Source organism: Leucoraja erinacea, chromosome 14 (genome assembly GCF_028641065.1).
Source record: "Leucoraja erinacea ecotype New England chromosome 14, Leri_hhj_1, whole genome shotgun sequence".
Classification (NCBI taxonomy): domain Eukaryota; kingdom Metazoa; phylum Chordata; class Chondrichthyes; order Rajiformes; family Rajidae; genus Leucoraja; species Leucoraja erinaceus.
Window position 1 is genome coordinate 11,786,755 of NC_073390.1, and position 19,860 is coordinate 11,806,614.

The window sequence follows — 19,860 nt, forward strand, 5'->3', positions numbered from 1 at the left end:
ACATCGATCTAACACGGGTGCACTAGAACGTTTGGGCAATGGCTCAACAAATATAAATGATGAAAAATCCATGCCGTGGAGATTGGGATAGAATGAATGCAGATGTAAAGGCAAGGAACAGCTATAGATAAGGGTCAATCACTCAGCTTGCTCGTGTAATCAATACTGCAACCAAACTATTGACAGAAGGGAAATGAATGGATCACTGTGAGTGATTAATTAGTGAGCAGAAGATGTAGGATACTAGCCTAATGCTTTGACTGTGTAGCTCTGGTTTTGCAAATATATCTCCAAAATGCTTATGGGGGGGGGGGGGGGAGTGACACTGAGGAAGAGTGAAAGGCATCCATTAAATTAGTAGCTTACAGATTCTCAGGAGACCTTGCAGCATCTTACAATAGATGAATATAGCATTGAGTGAGAATAACAAAATCTGCCTGCTCTCTCTCATGGACGTGAAATATCCGAGAGTGCTATTTAAAGAAATGAGGATTTCTCTCCATGAGTCCATATTTATCCCAACACCAACCTTGCTTAAAACAGATTATCATAATGGGATATTGCGGTGTACAGGGTGATTACGCCTCAAAAAGACTTCATTAGCTATTAAATGCTTTGGGATGTCCTGAGGACATGACAGACACAACAGTTTACTCACATTTAACATGGCTTCACCACTATCGAATTAGATGGATTAGTTAGCTTTCATTGGCTGTTTACAAACCCAGCGTTACTCATCGACTTTTCTTCAAACACTTTGTACCCCTGTCAACTGCGTGTGAGAGAAAATACTTCCTCAGTCCCTCAGTTTAACTCAGTTCCTCAGTCGTTAGACTTTAGAGATACAGTGCGGAAACAGGGCCTAGGCACAATGAGTCTGCACAGACCAGCGATCACCCAGTACGCTAGCTAGCACTATCCTACACACTAGTGACAATTTACAATTTTACCGAAGCCAATTAACCTGCAAACCTTTACGTCTTTGAAGTGTGGGAGGAAACCATAGCACCGGAAGAAAACGCACATGGTCACAGGGTGAATGTACAAGTTCCGTACAGACAGCACCCATAGCGAGGATTGAACCCAGGACCCTGGCGCTGTAAGGCAGCAAATTTCCCGCTGCACCAGTATGCCGCCCCTCAATTTAACCCATTAGCTAAAATTAAGAGCCTCTGACATCGTATCAACCTCTCCACACTGCACTGATTATCATTTTAGATTAAGTACTCAAAGTATTTAGACTAAGCTTAAATTTACAATCTTTTCAAAGCCAAAAATCCCAGTTGACTCAAATAAAATTGAAGAGGATAAGGGTGAAGAGTGATGAAGTGTCCTTGGGAGATAATAGGCCCGGGTTTCTCAGTAGCTTTTATCTTAAACCTTTCAGACACTTAACATATGTTGACAAACAAATTACATTGTCACAAGGGAGTACTCAAGGTAAGTCTGGTTTCCAAGGATGTTTTTAAGGACAGCCTTGAACTGTTTTCTTCATTACAATCAGCCTCATTGACAACTTGTTTAAGTAATCCTGGTGTAAATAGCATGAATGTTAGAAGGCTGTTTTTTTTTAATGGACTAATTAATCAATGCTGACAATGAGCCACATCCTGCCTCCTCCTTCATTAGTTTAATTACCTATTTATACGGATGAGGCTCTTTGCTCCATGCATCTCATTATTGCATTAACATGCTTGCATAACAAACAGTTTTGCTTTTGTTAATGTTGCACAAGGCACTTGTATTCAGAAGCTTGTGGTGTGTGACAGGTTCAGCTATTATCAGTTTGAGTTACTTTGTTCATCCTGCTACATTTACAATTTATGTGTTTCATTTATCGGAACCTCGGCAGTTACGGATCATTCCCTTGTTGATCTAAAAACCCCGTCTTGTGCTTCTTTGCATGTGATGTTCAGCAAAGAGATCTGAAAGTTGCATGTTCTCTACTTTATCACACAGTACCACTCAAGGTCCATTCAGGCTCTCGGATCAGCATATGCTACTGCTTAGATATGGGGTCAAGGAAAGAGTGTTCACATCGCGGCCCTGTTTCCACCAATCTTTCCACCGCCATGCACAAGAAGCACAAGGTGCGACAAGACAGGCACCATGTTCAAGAGGAACTGCAGATGGTGGAAAGTCGAAGGTAGACAAAAGTGCTGGAGAAACTCAGCGGGTGCAGCAGCATCTATGGAGCGAAGGAAATAGGCAACGTTTCGGGCCAAGCCCCTTCTTCAGACTGATGTAGGGTGGGGGGGGCAGGGAGAAGAAAGGAGAAAGGAAAGACAGACACCATTGTTTGCAGATGCCGAGAAGTGTGTTCAGCTCTGGCTGAACAACTTCTAATCTTGTGTGTGGACTCGATAAGAAGAAGACTGCTTAGATATAAATTTCCAAGATGAACCTACACAATCCCCCATATTAAGATGAAAGCAGCACCGAATTACACTTTTGGCAGGTATTTCATTCAGATATCACTATAAACAAAATGTTATTGTTTTAGGACAGGATTCACCCCTGCCACATCGTTGGCTAATATCTCAGTCATACTTGTGCTATGACAGGGAATCTTTCACCAACCTACTCTTCTGTCTCTGCTGCAGGTAGAACCTTCCTACAAGGCCACGACCCAGTCTATTTCTGCACAAATGACTACTACTGTAAATTACATGAAACCTCAAAGGCTGGTGGCCACAGCTTCATATTCAGATCTGTAACAGACACCGAAGGAGTTCAATTAGTTAATGAGTGCCCATTAGTCAATCCTGCATATGACCAGAACACCTAACCTTCATTGAAATTGAATGTTACCCCTTTTATTGCTCGGGAATACTTCAAGTCTCTGCCCTTGTGATCTGGAAAGGCCTATTATTTCAATGTTTCTGAAGATGGGCCTTGAAGTAAAGCAAATCCTAGGCAGCTTTGTTTCACAGTAGGATAATCACACTCACCTACAGCAGGGACTTCAGTCAGTATCACTACAATAGGTTACAGATTTAGTACATGGACCAATCTACTCTTCCCATATCAATAGACCTCATTCATTGAGTTGTGACCCTCACCTGCACCTCAGCTCTCCTCACCTCAGACACGCACAGTTTTTCCTCCAGCAAGATTTTGTACCGAGGCCGTGAGTCTCTATTTTTCCTCCTTCATCCCCCTACAGGAAATTTGGGGCACACTTCCTCTCCGGTGGTTGGTCAAAGGAGTCACCAATCAAAGACGTTACGCATCTCTAACCCACCAGCTCCTAGTTCAGTTTAGTTTAGGATACAGCGTAGAAACAGGCCCTTCGGCCCACCAAGTCCACGCCAACCAGCAATCACCCCATACACTAGAACTATCCCACACACACACTAAGGACAATTTATAATTTTTATAGAAACAAATTAACTTACAAACCTGCACGTCTTTGGAGTGTGGGAGGAAACTGGAGGAAACCGGACCAACGCAGGTTACAGGGAGAACCACAGCCTCATACAGACAGCACCTGTAGTCAGGATCGAACCCGGGTCTCTGGTTCTGTGAGACAGCAACTCTACTGCTGTGTCACCGTGTTGCCCTCCCACCTCCAAATCTCTTTGAAGCAAACTATGCAAAACTCAAGAGGCAGAGACAGTTGCTTCCTTGGATCTGGATGCTCCTTGGTTGACATAATAACTTCTCTAATATTCCTAACTACATCGAACAACAGTATCAATGTTTAGCTCTAATAGATATTCTGCAATTTCTTATAACTTATGACCTCTCTTTATACTTCTTGGTGAATACCCAACTCTTTAATGCAATCCAATTTTTCTTCAAATCCTCTCTGGAAAAATGGTTAAAGGATATTGAATTGTAATATCCAGCATCTCAGTTTTCTGTGGGTGGGAGATTGCAACCTTCTCGTGGTCCACCCTGTTTCAACAATGCAATCAACCTGGCGTACACAAACAGAAGATCAAACAGAACAAGTTGGCTTACAACTTTAGGCTGTGCACGCCATACGCAAGAAGAAGTTTTCTGTGTCGTCTGAGAGATAACAAGCCAACACTCTCCCGGAGTTAATAGTCTCATAAATACACTGCAAGTATTTAGGTAGTGCCTCTAATACCCCAGCACGAATGAGTTTGCAAATAAAGTATAATAGCATGACAAAGCTGCATTAGAGTGCCTGAGCCTACTTGTAAACATGCCTAGAAAGAAACTGCAGATGCTGACAGATACCGAAGATAGACACAAAGTGCTGGAGTGGCTCTACGGGTCGGGCAGCGTCGCTGGATAGAAAAAGTGGGGGAGGTTTCGGGCCAGGACCCTTCCTCAGACATGTGGAGACATGTGGAATGTGAGAGTCACAGGCCCAAAGGTTGTGGATCACGTCCAAGTCAACAATGGCTTTGTTGCTAAACAGAAGTAAAGAGACAATTTACAATCTAAACTTTTAGTGAGGGAAGTTCCTCTTTCAAAAAATGGGGTTAGATAGAATCTAAGTAAGAAGAGAGAAGTAGAGCGCTCATACTTCCTTTGCTCAGTGGAACTGAATGTCAAAGTAGAATCCAATGTGCATGTAAATATATAAAAGATGCAACTTGAGTGCATATAGACAAGGACACATTTCTACCCGAAGAATTCATCAAGGTGAACCAAAATCAGACAAGGATTATTCACATTCTACCAGTTTAACATGCACTCTTTTATTTTTTTCCTATACGTTTACATTTTTTGTTCTATCCTTTGTATGAAGCAGAGGCAGAGTTCATAATTAGATAATATCTTGTGCTGATAATATGCCTTAACTATTATCCTTGCAAGCCGTAAACATGTAACGTATGTTGCAATGAGAGTGCTCACGCAGGTTGCCATTCTTGATCAATACTCTCTGGAGCAGTGATCAGACGGTTGCTGGTCGGTACAGAACACTGTGTAAATGTGAGAAAATGTAAGCTTATCCCTGTTACATCCGTGAATGTGTAAATTCATCCCACCTTGACACACGAGACCTACATTAAGAAAAAGGTTTATTGATATGAAGGAATTAAACTGCAGATAACAGAGATCAGAGCAGGTGCAACTCTATAAAACACATAAATACAAACAAAAGATTACCTACTGGCACCCAGCCAGAATCTAAATGCCATGCTTTATCAGTCCCTAATATCCTCCTCTGTGTGATTAGTTTAGTGTTGATACTGCTACTGTGATGCCAAGCAGAACACTGCCTTCCCTATTATTAAGAAAGACCTTGTGATTTTATTTTAGACAATCATTAACCGCGCGCAGTCCTTCCTACATTTACTGATTTGATTAACTATCACGTCACTTGATGCCAAGACTATAAAACAATCCTTAGTGACATTTAAATAACTCAGGAGTAGTTCATTCCCTTTGTGGATTGGACAATGAAAGGGCAGATCAGAGAACAGGGGAAATGAGATGATCAGCAGAGTACACAACCCAGTTTACATAACAAGAAGCTTCAATAGTGAAGGATCACTAAGTAGCAAATGAATCCCAAAGTTAGTTACATCTTTAATCCTGCAACTGACTTCTTAATGCTGATGTTTAATCATTTACGCTTACAGACTTGTGGGGAAGATGGTTTATATCATTGTGACATTCACTGAAACACAGACGCCCATTATACCAAAGAGAGATTTCTGGTGGTCAAACAAACAGATTGGGCGGCACGGTGTCGCAGCGGTAGAATTGCTGCCTTACAACTCCAGAGGACCAGGTTTGTTCCTGACTACGGCTGCTGTCTGTATAGAGTTTGTACATGCTCCCCGTGACCTGTGTGGATTTTCCCCTGGGTGCTCCGGTTTCCCTCTACACTCCAAAGAGTGTGTAGGTTAATTGGCTTTGGTAAAGAAATTGTCCCGGGTGTGTGTGTGTAGGATAGCGTCATGGGCCTGTCCCACTTGCACAACCTAATTCACGACCTCTGCCGAGTTTGCCCTTGACTCATATTCGCAGCATGATCGTCATGAGGTCGTAGGAGGTCGTAGGTAAGTCGTAGGTAGGTCGTGATGCTGGTCGTAGGTACCCGTGGCATCAAGTAGGTCGGGGCGTTTTTCTAGCCTGATGAAAAATGTCCACGAGTAAAAAAGGTTGTGAATTAGGTCGTGAAATTGGGACGGCCCCTTAAGTGGATGTGAAACGTTGGTCGGCATGGACTTGGTGGGCCGAAGGGCCCGTTTCCGCGCTGTATCTGTAAACTAAAACGAAAAAGCAGTGTTGATGCGGGGGATGGTGGTTTGTTGGCACAGTATGATGCTGGATTCAACTGCTGTGAACCCACTGGGAACAGAATGTGTGCTCCCCCGTGTGGTTAGCTCATGAAGTTGAGCTATATGAGGTGTCAAAAGTCAAGGCAGTGAACTCCCTAAGGACGGGAAATCAGTGGGTGGTAATGGAAGTGAGTTGGACAGGTGGGCAGTCTAGAACATTGTCTGGAAACTGATTCTTTGGTAAAATAGTAGGCATTCTTCTACTTGAGGCAAGAGGCAAGGTGCGTGGCACCTGCAAAAGATGTGGGAAGGTCGTAAAAACTCTCGTTTTTACGTGACTGCACAATGAGATATCAATTTATCAAACACAAATCAACTTGTGGGTCAGAAATCATGTATTTTACGCCTTTTAGCAACTAGATTTCATCAGCTTTTTTTTAATGTACTTAGCAAAGTAAACACAATTTTTCTTTCCTTTCCTAAAGTAAGCAAATCATAAAATTTGCTGTTGGAAATATCAGCAATTGGCGGTTAACACATTTATGAGATGTTGCTCCATCCGCTATTTTAACAGAGATATTTAAAAATACAAAGGCCCACGTTCCTATTAAAATCAAAGAAAGGGAGTACAATTAAAACACATTAAATATTTCTCCAGTATGACTGGCAGCAATCATTTCAATCTTTCATTGTTCATGTCTGGGTAGAATATATTGTATGAAGTATCTTATAATCTTAAATTGCGCTGGGAACGTGCTTAAGAATGCATTGGCTGCATTGTACTTCAGTGCAACACTAAATTTCATCCGATTAATTTTAAAGGTAAAATCCATGGAATCATTCAATATGGGCAACATTCCTCAGTGCTCTAATTCTGCATTGACCATCAAAGCCCTTTTATGGTCTTTACATTAAACCTAAACTAATTCCATTTCATTTCCCCCACTTTCCCCATAACCCCTGAAATGTCTGTTGGATATAACAGATATTTCAGCCAGATAAAGGCACAGTGCACTGGCAAGAGTGCACAAAACTGGTTTCACATTGCACAAACAAAGGGCTAGCATGGGCATGCTGGACTGAATGGCTGAGGGATAATCAGGCCCTGCGAAGATTGTATTTGTGTCATTCCCCTCTCTCAACAGAGGAAAAAATCACCAACTTCCATTCTCCACCATTCTTCTTCATTCATGTGATTCATCTCCTCTTTTCATTGACTTTCCCATCTCCATTTAGATTACTGACCAATACCCACTGTATGTTCACTCCTCACTCCTATCTTGACTATATTTCATTCTGCTTAAGGATTCCCTTCAATTCTCCCAGTTTCTCCATTTCTGTTGCATCTGCTCTCTGTAATAATGCCTGTGTCCATTCCAATTTTTCAGTTGCATCTTCCTTTCCCTCAGTCAAGAATTCTCTTCCATTATGGTTGAGAGGTCTGACCGCTATTGTTGGATGTGCTTACATCCAAAGTCTTCACCCCAGAACCAGGTACGGTTCCTTTTAAACCATCCAACCTACCAGCCTCCGTGAATAATTCCTGCTCCTCCCATCATCTCTACCCAGTCTAAAATCTCCCATTCTGAGGGTACAATCTTGTGTATGCACAGGAGAGATTACATCTGTTCCTTTACCTCGCCTTCATTTGCTTCAAATATTACGTGTGTGAGGCAGCAATTTCTTTTCAGTTTAGCATGTACTCGTACTTCTTTAAATTTAATCTTTAATCAGTTTAGTATGTTTCAGATCATATCAATGGTCCCACATTTTTTAGATCATGTTTTTGTTGGTGATTTTTGCAAGTTACATCTCATCAACCATAAACCCTTTCTTTCTCTTTTTGCATCTTTACCATCACCCTTGCCTTTGCACCATTAATCATCTAACTTCCCCTATTTTCCCTGTCATTCTTTCCCGTCTTCCTAGTTTTGTTGGCATTTTAAAATCTGTCATATTTTTGAATATTTTCTCCTTCTGTCGAAAGGTTATTAACTGGAGACACTTAATAGCCCTGTCCCACGGTACGAGTTCATTCCAAGAGCTCTCCCGAGTTTAAAAAAAATCAAACTCGTGGGTAAGCACGGAGAATGAATGTAGCGGGTACGTCGGAGCTCGGGGACATCTCTTAACGCTAACGGCAGGTACACGGGAAGACTCGCTAACTGCAGGTAAGCTCGGGAAGACTCGTGAAGATTTTTCAACATGTTGAAAAATGTCCACGAGAGCCCAGAGTACCGACGAGTGGCCATTACCGTAAATCTCCGAGTTCGAATCAGGGCAAACTCGGGAGAGCTCTTGGAAATGAACTCATACCGTGGGACAGGGGTTTAACTGTTCTTGTTTGCACAGATTCTGCCTGTCCTAGTGTTCTCAGTTTTAACATTGCAGTATCGATTGTCTACAGAGATCACTAGAAGGGACTCGACCTGAAACGTCACCCATTCCTTCTATGCAGAGATGCCGGTGCGCCTGTCCACTTGAGCATTTTGTGTCTATCTTCACTGTTACTGTGTTGGCCCAGTATTCAATATGCCGTCAGCAGACTGGAGTGTATAGTGAGGGCTATTTTGTCCTGGTGGACCGATAATTCGATTATTAACAACAAACTAAACCATACCAGGACCACAGAAAGATATTAAAATCAGATTTTCAGCACCTAAAGTCTCTTGACTTTCAATGGGTCCATCACGCTCTGATGATGATTCAGTAATGCAAGCTCATGGGAGAGACAAAAAACATAAGAAGCAAAAGGCTTAAGATCAATATGTGAATTCCTCTCCAACCCTTGGCAGCAATTAATCAAGATTGAGGAGACGACAATGACTAATATTGATAATTGCAGCTAACCCTTCACAATACGTCTTTAAGCCAGAAAGATATTTCTGCTTCTGTGCACCTGTTGCTATTCACTCCGACTGTTCACATCTGAGAGGATTACACTCTACTTTGTAAAGGACAGTCTCCCTGTGAAGACAATCACTACTATCAAAATCTGTTTCCTAACTCAATGTGACTGACTGTCAAAAAGAGAATGCTTCATTGTTGGCTGTTGAAATGAAAGAGAGGTGGTATTCCAGCCATGTGGATTAAATACTTAGGACAAGCACTGTAACTCGGCTCATGAAGGGGAAAATAAAAAAAACAGGATTTTAATTTAGTACTCGGATTTTAAAGTTTCATTTTTTTAATATGGCAAGATAGGAATAGTGAAAACATTTTAATTTGAGTGCCATGTTCAGCAAAGGCGTACAGTCCCTTGATACTAAAGCAAAATAGTCTTGAAAAAAAATAGTGTATATTATTCTTGGCTCTGACCCGTGATTAGTCCAGACATTGCAATGAAATCATTGCTATGATAGGTCCTCTGATAGATGGTCACCTGTACTCCTAGGCTGCACTGCATTGCTGGGAATGTGTTGAACCTCCATTTGCTGGTTGCCAGAATCCTACATCTTGCATCTGATTTATGTTTCCTTCTGCGATCCCAAACGGAAGCAGTGTGAGGCTCCCTGGCTGTCATGCAAAGCAGCCAGGAACAAGTAAACTGGTCTTTCCTTGAATGGATCAGGCTAACAAAAAACCACAGCAGTACAAACATTCAACCCCGGCACTTCACAGCACTCAGGCAGGAGTTATCAGCCTTTCGCGATTCTGCAGACACCAAAACCTTGCCAATAAGTTTAAGAAAATATTAGATAAGCAGAGCTGGCCTTTTACATTTGCAGCTTCCTAACTTGCATTCTGTTTCCACGGCCCAGTATTATTTCATCTCTTCATTGTTACAAAGTTTTTTTTTTTTCTTAATGAATCGATTTCTCCCTTGTGAAGAATGAAAGATTCCAGAATATTCTTCTGGAATTCCAAGCCCCCAAGGCATCACTGAACCAAAGTTCCAAAAAAATTATTTTGAAAGGCAGGCTGATAGTTGCGTGAAAGAGAGGAATATTAATGGATCAAACTGGAGAGAGGATTAGACCAGGCTATTCATATCAGTGGGTGGGGAGGGGGGCAAACGCTAGCACACATTTGATCGCTTAAATAATTTGTCACTGTGTGTTGTGGAGTAGAGTACAGACATATACCAGAGGAAACTAGTGAACTTTTAGCAAATATGTGAGGGGTTAGGCTTGGTGCAGTGGTGACAATCTTGTGTCCGAGGTTTTTGATTCAAGAGCCCCACTTCTCAAAAGATGTGAAGATGTGGTCAAAGCTGACATTGCTGCACCGTGACAAGGGAGCATCGCACTGCAGGAGCTGTGTGGTGCTTTGGATGAATTGTGAAACTTAGGGGCTGTCAAAACTCTCCCTGGTACATTGACAACAAATTCCTTGCAGTGTTATTGAAAAGAAGTTGGGTGGAGTCTGGGGACAAATGTTTTACACTATTCCACATGTTTCTCTATGTGTCTGTATCGCAAGAGCACTGTATTGGCCGGGAAGTGCTTGGTATATCATATTATGAGTGGCATGAGGGGTCACAGCTTAAGGATAAAGGGGAAATCCTTTAAAACCGAGATGAGAAGAACTTTTTTCACACACAGAGAGTGGTGAATCACTGGAATTCTCTGCCACAGAGGGTAGTTGATGCCAGTTCATTGGCTATATTTAAGAGGGAGTTAGATGTGGCCCTTGTGGCTAAGGGGATCAGGGGGTATGGAGAGAAGGCAGGTACGGGATACTGAGTTGGATGATCAGCCATGATCATATTGAATGGCGGTGCAGGCTCGAAGGGCCGAATGGCCTACTCCTGCACCTAATTTCTATGTTTCTATATATAGGTTAGAGAACCAGAACCTTTTTCCCAGGCTGGAAATGTCAAATACTAGGGGGCATAGGTTTAAGGTGAAAGGGGACAAAATTTAAAGGAGATGTGCAGGGCAAGTTTTTTACACAGAGGGTGAAGAGTGCCTGCAACGTACTGTTGGGGTGGGAGTGGAGGCAGATACGATAGTATCATTCAAGTGACTTCTAGATGGGCACATATGTATTTGTAGGAAGGAAGTGCAGATGCTGGTTTAAACCGAAGATATAAGGCCCTTCTTCTGAAGACTGACGAAGGGGCTCGACCCGAAACGTCACCTATTCCTTTTCTCCAGAGATGCTATCTGACCCACTGAGTTACTCCAGCTTTTTGTGTCTATCTTAGGTACATGTATATGCAGGGAATAAACAATATGGATTATGTGCAGGGAGATAAAAGCTGGTCGGCATCATATTTGGCACAGACATTTTGGGCCAAAGGGCCTGTACCTGTGTGGTACTCTTCTACGTTCTACATCCTGAAGTTACAAAACACAAGCTATTTCAATTTATTACATTGTGGGCAACATTTTTAATTGTACGATCAATTCTATTATTTTCTTTACACCCAACACTAGCTTTATCACTAAAGGGCCTGTCCCACTTGGCCGTCATTTACGCGACAGGCCGGTAGTGACTGAAGCACGACGATCGCGCGCATCATCATGCGTCCGCACAGCTGTCGGAAGCGCGTGACGTCATTTGAAGATAGACACAAAATGCAGGAGTAACTCAGCGGGACCGGCAGCATCTCTGGAGAGAAGGAATTGATGATGTTTCGGGTTGTGACTCTTCTTCAGTCTGAAGAAGGGTCTCGACCCGAAATGTCACCCATTGCTTCTCTCCAGAGATGCTGCCGTTCCCGCTGAGTTACTCCAGCATTTTGTGTCTATCTCCAATCGTCTTGGCCCCGCTCTGGGAGTAGGAGTGGGGGCGGATCCGGATCCGCAACGGCCGTGAGCCCCAGGCCGAGCTCGGCGATCGTTTGCCCGCTTCTGCTGCTGTTGGAGGTGAGACGTTGTGCCATGCCAGGGTCTTGGGCCTGTCCCACTTTGGCCGTCAGTTACGCGACAGGCCGGTGGCGCGTGAAGATTTATTTCAGGACGAAGTCGACACTCCTCCACGCCACTCCACACTCCTCCGCACCACTACATGCGCCCGTCCAGCGCTACCCACGCGCTACCCACACGCTAGCAGGTCGTGTAAATGGCGTGCGAATGACGGCCAAGTGGGACAGACCCTTAACACTTTACACCTGCAAAGTTGTTTTACATGAATATTAAAGTTATCCTGGAATTCAAAGCAACACATACGGTAAATGAAAGAGATTGCCAGCAAACTGAAGCTATTAAAACAATGCTTTGTTGGAACAAGTGGGTCTGAAAGGTAGAAATTCCTTCTCTTTTGATTCCACGAAACACACACTATAATAACATTTGATCTGTGCAGTAACGAAAGTGCATTGAGGTCCTCTTTTGAAATTTGATGCACTGACTTCAACAGCGTATAACAGACGACAAATTACTACCTAGGTATGATGCAGGAGGAAAATATTTTAAATGTATTTATTCATGGGCTGCGACTGGTGCTGGCAAGACCAGCATTTGGTGCCAAACACAGGTTGCCCTTCAACCAAGTGATTTACTGGAAGGTCACATCAAAGGGCGGTTAAGATTCAGCCACATAGTAGACTGCAAACCACTCTTTAAGGTCAGGCAAGCTAGAGATGGCAGCTTTCCTTCCATTAAGGACAGCAGTGAATTACTTAAGTTTGTATGACATTCAGGTAATGCACCATTACTATTACTAACTTCTCAATTCCAGACTTGGAAGAGGAAGTGTAGTGATTAAATTGCAGGACTACTAATGCAGAGACCAGGACTGAAGATCGACACACACAAGTTCACATCCCACTGCAGTAGCAGCAGAATGGAAATTCAGTTACTTCAATGAATCTGATTTAAGTGATTTTTTTTTCAGTTCAATAATTCTTTATTTCCTCAAAATATTTACTGCATTATCTAACTTTGCCATACATGTGAAATGGACAGTAGCAAATTGTGAGGTTAATCAAACTATTGCCTAATTCTTCTTCTTATAAGTATATGTCAGACCAAACCTGGGGGCAGGGCATTAAGAGCAGCTGATCTATAACCACTTGTAATCCATACGTACAAAAGTCAACATTTTGCTCATATTCTGTCTCTGTCTTGCAGATCAATATCTATTGAATTAATTGATTAATTAAAAGATACAGCATGGAAACTGGGCTCTTTGGCTCACCGAGTCCACACCGACCATCGATCGTCAGTCCACTCTAGTTCTATGTTGACCCACTTTCACTTCCACTCCCCACACTTTAGGGACAATTTACAGAGGCCAATTGACTTCCAAACCCGTATGTCTTTCGGATAAAAGAGGAAACTGGAGCACCTGGATAAAAGGCACGTGGTTACAGAGAGAACATGCAAATTCCACACATTCAGCATCCAAGGTCTGGATCTAACCTGGGTCTCTTCCCACATTCCTCAGTTCTTCTTCTGTAATTAGAGTCATAGAGTTATAAACAGAAACAGGGCAACTGGTCCATGCTGACTAAACTGCCATCCTGAGCTTGTCTCATTTGCTTGCATTTGTTCCCTATCCCTCTAAGCCTTTCCTATCCATGAACATGTTACTGAAGAGAAGTGTAATGGAGGATGGGGTGGCAGTTCAGTGCACAAATGTCTTTTAAAAGTTATAATTTTGACTTGCCTCTACCACTTCCTCTGGTGGTTCGTTCAATATATCCATGTGAAAAAGTTATGGAAATGTAGTTCTATTATGTAATGCCTGCAACAAAGGATATCTAATAGTTGATTATTTCTGGTAGTACAGCACTCCTTCAGTGTTACAATGTGGTGTCAGCAAGCAGTGCATATTCAGGGCCTTGGAGGGGAATTCAAGCCCATATTGTTTGATTCAGGGTAAAGAGCTTGGAACTATATTGAACCGCAGAAACAAATTAAAAAACATTAACTCCGGTTTCCCCCATATCCCAAAGACTTGCAGGTTTGCAGGTTAATTGGCTTCCGTAAATTGTCTCTCTGTGTCAGATAGAACTAGTGTGCATGGGTGATCGCTGGTCAGCATGGACTTGGTGGGCTGAACGACCTGTTTCCATGCTGTGTCTCCAAATTGAGCTGAACTAAACTAAACTAACCAAATGTAAATACTTTTCTTATTCCTGTGGTAGAATTTACCTTGGTCGTGAGCAAGCTTTATATAAAATAACACGGGCACTTCAATTAGATTAGCGCAAGTTAAATAGGGTTATTCCATAGTTATGTGCCTATAGAAGGAACTGTAGATGCTGGTTTATACCAAAGATAGACACAAAATGTTGGAGTAACTCAATGGGTCAGGCAGCATCTCTGGAGAAAAGGAATGGGTGACATTTTCTTCAACTATTCCTTTTCTCCTAAGATGCTGCTTGACCGCTGAGTTACTCCAGCATTTTGTGTCTATCTGTCTGTATTCCACAAATCGATTTCTCGACCAAATTTAGGATGAAGTTCCTTATTTAAGAGGAATTGTTCATGTGGGAGCAGTTGTTGAGTATGAATAATGAGAAGCCATGGATCTTATGAACATGCATGGTTCCTGGATTATCATAAACTGAATTGCCAGTATTCATGATAATTTCATCCCTCCCAAATTTATTGCCACTTCTTTCAGTGAATCACAATGACTATTTTTACCCATTTCCTTTTTCCTTTGTATAGACACAAAAAACAAGCAGTACAGTGGTGCATCGGTAGAGTTGCTGCCTTACAGCATCAGAGACGTGGGTTCGATCCTGACTATAGGTGTGGAGGATGTGGATATGTCCATTAGGAATCAAATTTGGGATTGGCACAAATGACACAAATATTATATTCAGAACTTTCACATATTTCAGCTCAGGGTTTCATAAAACTATCTTTAGCGCAGTACAGTAACACAGCAGTAGAATTGCTGCCACACCTAGGTTAGATCCTGACTAAGGTTGCTGTCTCAGTGGAGTTCGTCCATTTTCCTTGTGACCTCATGGGTTTTCTTCGGGTGCTCTGGTTTCCATCCACATTCCAAAGACGTGCAAGTTTATAGATTAATTGGTTTCTCTAAATTGCCCCTGGAGTGTAGGATTGAACTAGTGTGCACAGGGAATCGCTAATCGGCGTGGACTCGGTGGGGTTAAAGACCTGTTCCGACGCTGTATCTCTAAACTAAACTATATTAAACTAAACTAATGAAAATGCGGTGCTGATTCATATTTGACTTTCCATGTTATTGAAACCTGTTACTATTTGTTTAGCTCATGTTGTAGCATAACAGCTAAGCATTCCCATGTACGGTACAACATGTCCTTGAACCAATTGTCTAGAAAGCAGAGTGCACAGGATGTATCACATTAGCATCTAGGTAGTCAGGGGCTTCCCACATCCATCTGAGATAAGTATTTCAGACAATGTAAAGTGGACTGTGGCTTGTGGTATAGGATCCCAGAAAGTGGAACTTGTTTCCACATACTAAATTGGAGTGTGTTATTATCTCAAGACTTTAATGCATCCTTCACAGAGAGTTTTCAATCAGATATTCGATATATCAATAGAAAGAGAATTAAATAGCCTCTCCTGATCACGACCTTGTGCTTTTCCCTTCATTTACAGCTTAACAACCTCAGTAATACACTTAATTTGCCTGAGATTTATATTCCTTACAAGAATAGCAATATTGACATGCAGGCAACTCATTCTAAGATCTGGAAATGTCAGCTTCACTCATACGCAGAGGCCCACATCCTACCACGCTGTGAAATGTGGCCTCAGATTCACGACAAGTAAGGTAAAACTTTCAAAGGACTTTTTCTCGTGTCAAAAGGCTTGTCATGCAGTATATAATGCTGTTCTGTCAGATGCCTTATATCATTGCCTCAGGAGGTTAAAATGTTTGTCAGGCAAGTGATGAATGAGTTTTACATCATGTTACGATGAACCAAAACCACTAATTTGCACAAAGTGCACAGATCAAGGGTTCTTCAATAAAGAAGTCATTAAGATAGTTTGCAGATCTCCATTTACCAAAGAGAGATCAAAATGAGAACAGAATGAACCACCATTATTGACAGCAATCTGACAGACTTTATCAGGGAGAACACACTTCTGTTAAATGGCAGACTTTTTTTCCATAATTCTTACATGCCTATCTGTCAAGGCAGACATTAAAAAAACCAGTTACACTGAAAACGTCATTTTTAATTGAGAAGACACAAACATGATATTTTTTTTCTTCGACTATATTCTCAGCTTTTTAAATGATTTGCAGTATAGCCAATTGGTGATGATTATTTTATCTTTAACTGTCAGATTAAAAAAAAGGAGAATTGTTCGAAAGGAGAGAGCAGTCATTCAGGAGTTTTAATAATAAAACGTTGCATTTTCCATCTTAGTGCCTTTTCGTGTGTGTGGATGCCTTGGTCGTTTTACTAATTCCATTTAACTTTTGCGGATAAAACAGAACTGGCATTCCAAAGCTTGAATGGTGTAGTGTGATGTGGGTCTGATCTATTTGTCTTTATTTGCTGCAGTTTTAGACTGGTGTATGTCTATGTTGGCGGTGGCTAATTGCTGTAATTGGTATTTGTGTTGGCCTGGGTCTCCAGGCGATTTCACAGAACACAGTTAGCTTTTACCACGGTTCCATTAAAGGCAACTTTCATCTTTCAGATGTTGATTGATCCATGGAGCATTTCTAACGACTTCTATTTTGAGTTGACAGTGGTATATTTATTTCCTAGCTTAGCTGATCTTTGGATTGGCAGCAATGCTTGCCAACCATTGTGCACTGGGCTTGATGCTCGAGGAATTAAATATCATTCTCAAAGTCACTGCTTTTGTAGGAACCATAAAAAAGCATTATTAATTTTTTTTCTGGTGATAAAAATATCTGAGATGGGATTAAAAAGACCCAAATTGAATCCTCAGTTCAGTTAATTAAAAAAAAGTATTCCATTCACTTTCGAATTGATTTAGTTTAGTTTAGAGGTACAGTGTGGAAGCAGGACCTTCGGCCCATCGAGTTTGTGCCGACCAGCGATCCCCGCGTACTAACACTATCCTACACACTACGAACGATTTACAATCTTTACTGAAGCCAATTAACCAGCAAACCTGTACGTCTTTGGAGTATGAGAGGAAACCAAAGTACACACGGGTCACGGGGAAAATGTACAAACTTCGTACAGACAGCACCTATAGTCAGGATCGAACCCGGGTCTCTGGCACTGTTAGGCAGCAACTCTACCGCTGTGCCACCGTGATTGTAGACATTCCTGAAAGTGACAGCTTTGGTAGACATGGTGGTGAAGAAGGCATTTGTGATGTTTATCTTCATTGCTCCGGGCATTTTGTATATAGTAGTAGTGATAGCATGGAACACTGATCAAACTCATCGTACCGATCCTGGACTTTAGTGACAGAGAGGGTTCCATGGGCGTCAGATGGTTCTGATCAAAGATCAATCATGTTTGGTTTTACCCCTCCAGGCCACCTGCTCGCCTCCTCTCCCTTCCATGTCAGTTGTGAGATCCCGCTTGGAATATTGCATACAGATCTGGTCACCCAGCTACAGGAAGGATGACAATTAGCTGGAAAGACAGCAGAAAAGGTTTGCAAAGATGTTAACAGGACTGGAGGGCTTGAGTTATAAGGCCTGCTAGCCAGGAATTTTTTTTTCTGTACGATGTAGGAGACTGAGGGGTCATTTTATGACGGTACAGTTTGAGTTTAGTTTATTGTCACCTGTACCAAGGTAGAGTCAAAAGCTTTTTGCTACGTGCTAACCGGCCAGATTAACATGAATAATATTTATGCCCGGAGCAATATTTAGTCCAGTAAAACCCAATCACAGATAGTATATAAAATCAACAGGAGCACAGACAAGTTGGTCACAAACTTTCCCCCAGGCAATGACAGTCTAAAATCTGACGGTATAGATTTAAGGTGAGAGGGAAAAGTTTTAAATGGGACCTGAGGGCCAACTTTTTCACACAGTGGGTAAGGTGGGTATACGGAATATGCTGCCGGAGGAAGCTGCAGAGGGAGGTGCGAATGCAATGGATAAAATACATTTGAACATGTTCATGGATTAAAGGGATAGAGGGATATGGGTCAAACACAGGCAAATGGGATCGACTCAGAAAGACATCTTGGTCGCCATGGACTGAGGGTCCTCTTTCCATGCTGTATCCCTGCTGTATCTGTGCTATGACTATGGGAAGGATCTGTTTGATAGCCAATAGTAACTCACTGGGATAGACTAATTGGGGGAAGGCTGTTCTATGAAAATACATCCAGGAAAACACGCAACACAAGATGCTGAGCCTACGGGTAATCCAAAAAAGCACGGGCTTTTTCACAGAAAGTTTGAAAATTCATAACCATTTTTGCAAAATAAAGTAAATTTTAGATACCAGTTATGACTGAAGGCCTTAAAAAAATCACTTGGCTTCCATTCTGCTCCTGTGATAATGGTTTTTGACCATGCTCAGATTACATCTTGAAATCACAATTCCAGACTAGTCATATTGTGAGTTTAATCTATTGCCTCAAGATTACAATCCATTTAAAATCTGATCCCCTTAGCAATAGATTAAATGTATTCATAACAATTTGGGCAATCGCATAGAGATTGCAATTTGAGTGCATGGGCCCGGGGTTTAATGCCGGGGGGGGGGGGGGGGGGGGGGGGGTTACAACTTCCGAGCAGCCCACTGAAGCTTGGGGTCTCACTATTTGAGAGCCCCGGTCCCAGTGTTGTAACTACTGGGCAGGCTTGAAAGCTAAACAAATAAACGTGTGCTGCATTTGGCAGAGCACAAAAGAAACCACAAAGCAACTTCTAGCTTCTGTGAGTTCAATTTGGCCAAATCCCAGTTGCAATTAAACACCCAGTTCACAAGAATTACTTGTGAAAACAAAGTATTTTAAATAGAAGGGGGAAAAAAGATTGTATATGGTTTGCTTTGTGTTTAGGAAGAAGTACAAACCTGTGACAAGTTCAAATGTTACCTGGCCAAGTGCAGGCCATTTACCACAAATGTTCATGCGCCTCTGTATCTGATGCAGGTGGCTACATGTAAACTTGTAGAACATTGAACTTGGCTGTAACAAGATCAAATACATTTTGATTGTCATATGCACTCCTACATGCTTAGCTATTGGACACCAAACCACAAGCCACCCCAGTGTGTGTGGATGAGAAAGTGGGATAACATATAACTAGTGTGAATGGGTGATCAATGGTTGGCATGGACACAGTAGGGCCAAAAGGCCTGCTTCCACATTGTATCTTTAAACTAAACTAAACTTCTAGTTATTTTGATTATTAACATTGATTTTGTGATATTTCATAAACATACATTCTCTATACCATCAATATTCATGCATGATTTTTATTTAGAGTCTGGAGTTTGGAGATACTACGCGGAAATAGGCCCTTTGGCCCACCGAGTCCGCACTGACCAGCAATCCCTGCACATCAACACTATTCGCTTCGGCAGCACATATACTAAAATTGGAACGATACAGAGAAGATTAGCATGGCCCCTGCGCAAGGATGACACGCAAATTCGTGAAGCGTTCCATATTTAATGCATTTCGTTGTCTCTGTACTGTACACTGACAATGACAATTAAATTGAATCTGAATCTACACACACTAAGGACATGTTTCCATTTATTCCAAGCCATTCAACCTATGAACTTGAACGTATTTTAAACTTTATGAATTCTAAAGTTCATTCACATGTTTAATTTTGGAGAAAAAAA

The 19,860-nt window shown here is 41.9% G+C and overlaps 1 protein-coding gene and 1 non-coding gene across 2 annotated transcripts in view; one reads left to right on the top strand and one right to left on the bottom strand.

Annotated features, from left to right (window-relative positions):
• The window catches only part of LOC129703274 (histone-lysine N-methyltransferase MECOM-like), a 703,041-nt gene that overhangs the window by 284,451 nt on the left and 398,730 nt on the right, over positions 1-19,860 (bottom strand). The window lies entirely within an intron of this gene.
• On the top strand, positions 19,582-19,684 carry LOC129703822 (U6 spliceosomal RNA). The gene has a single exon (XR_008724631.1). It is a non-coding gene; the product is annotated as a U6 spliceosomal RNA (small nuclear RNA).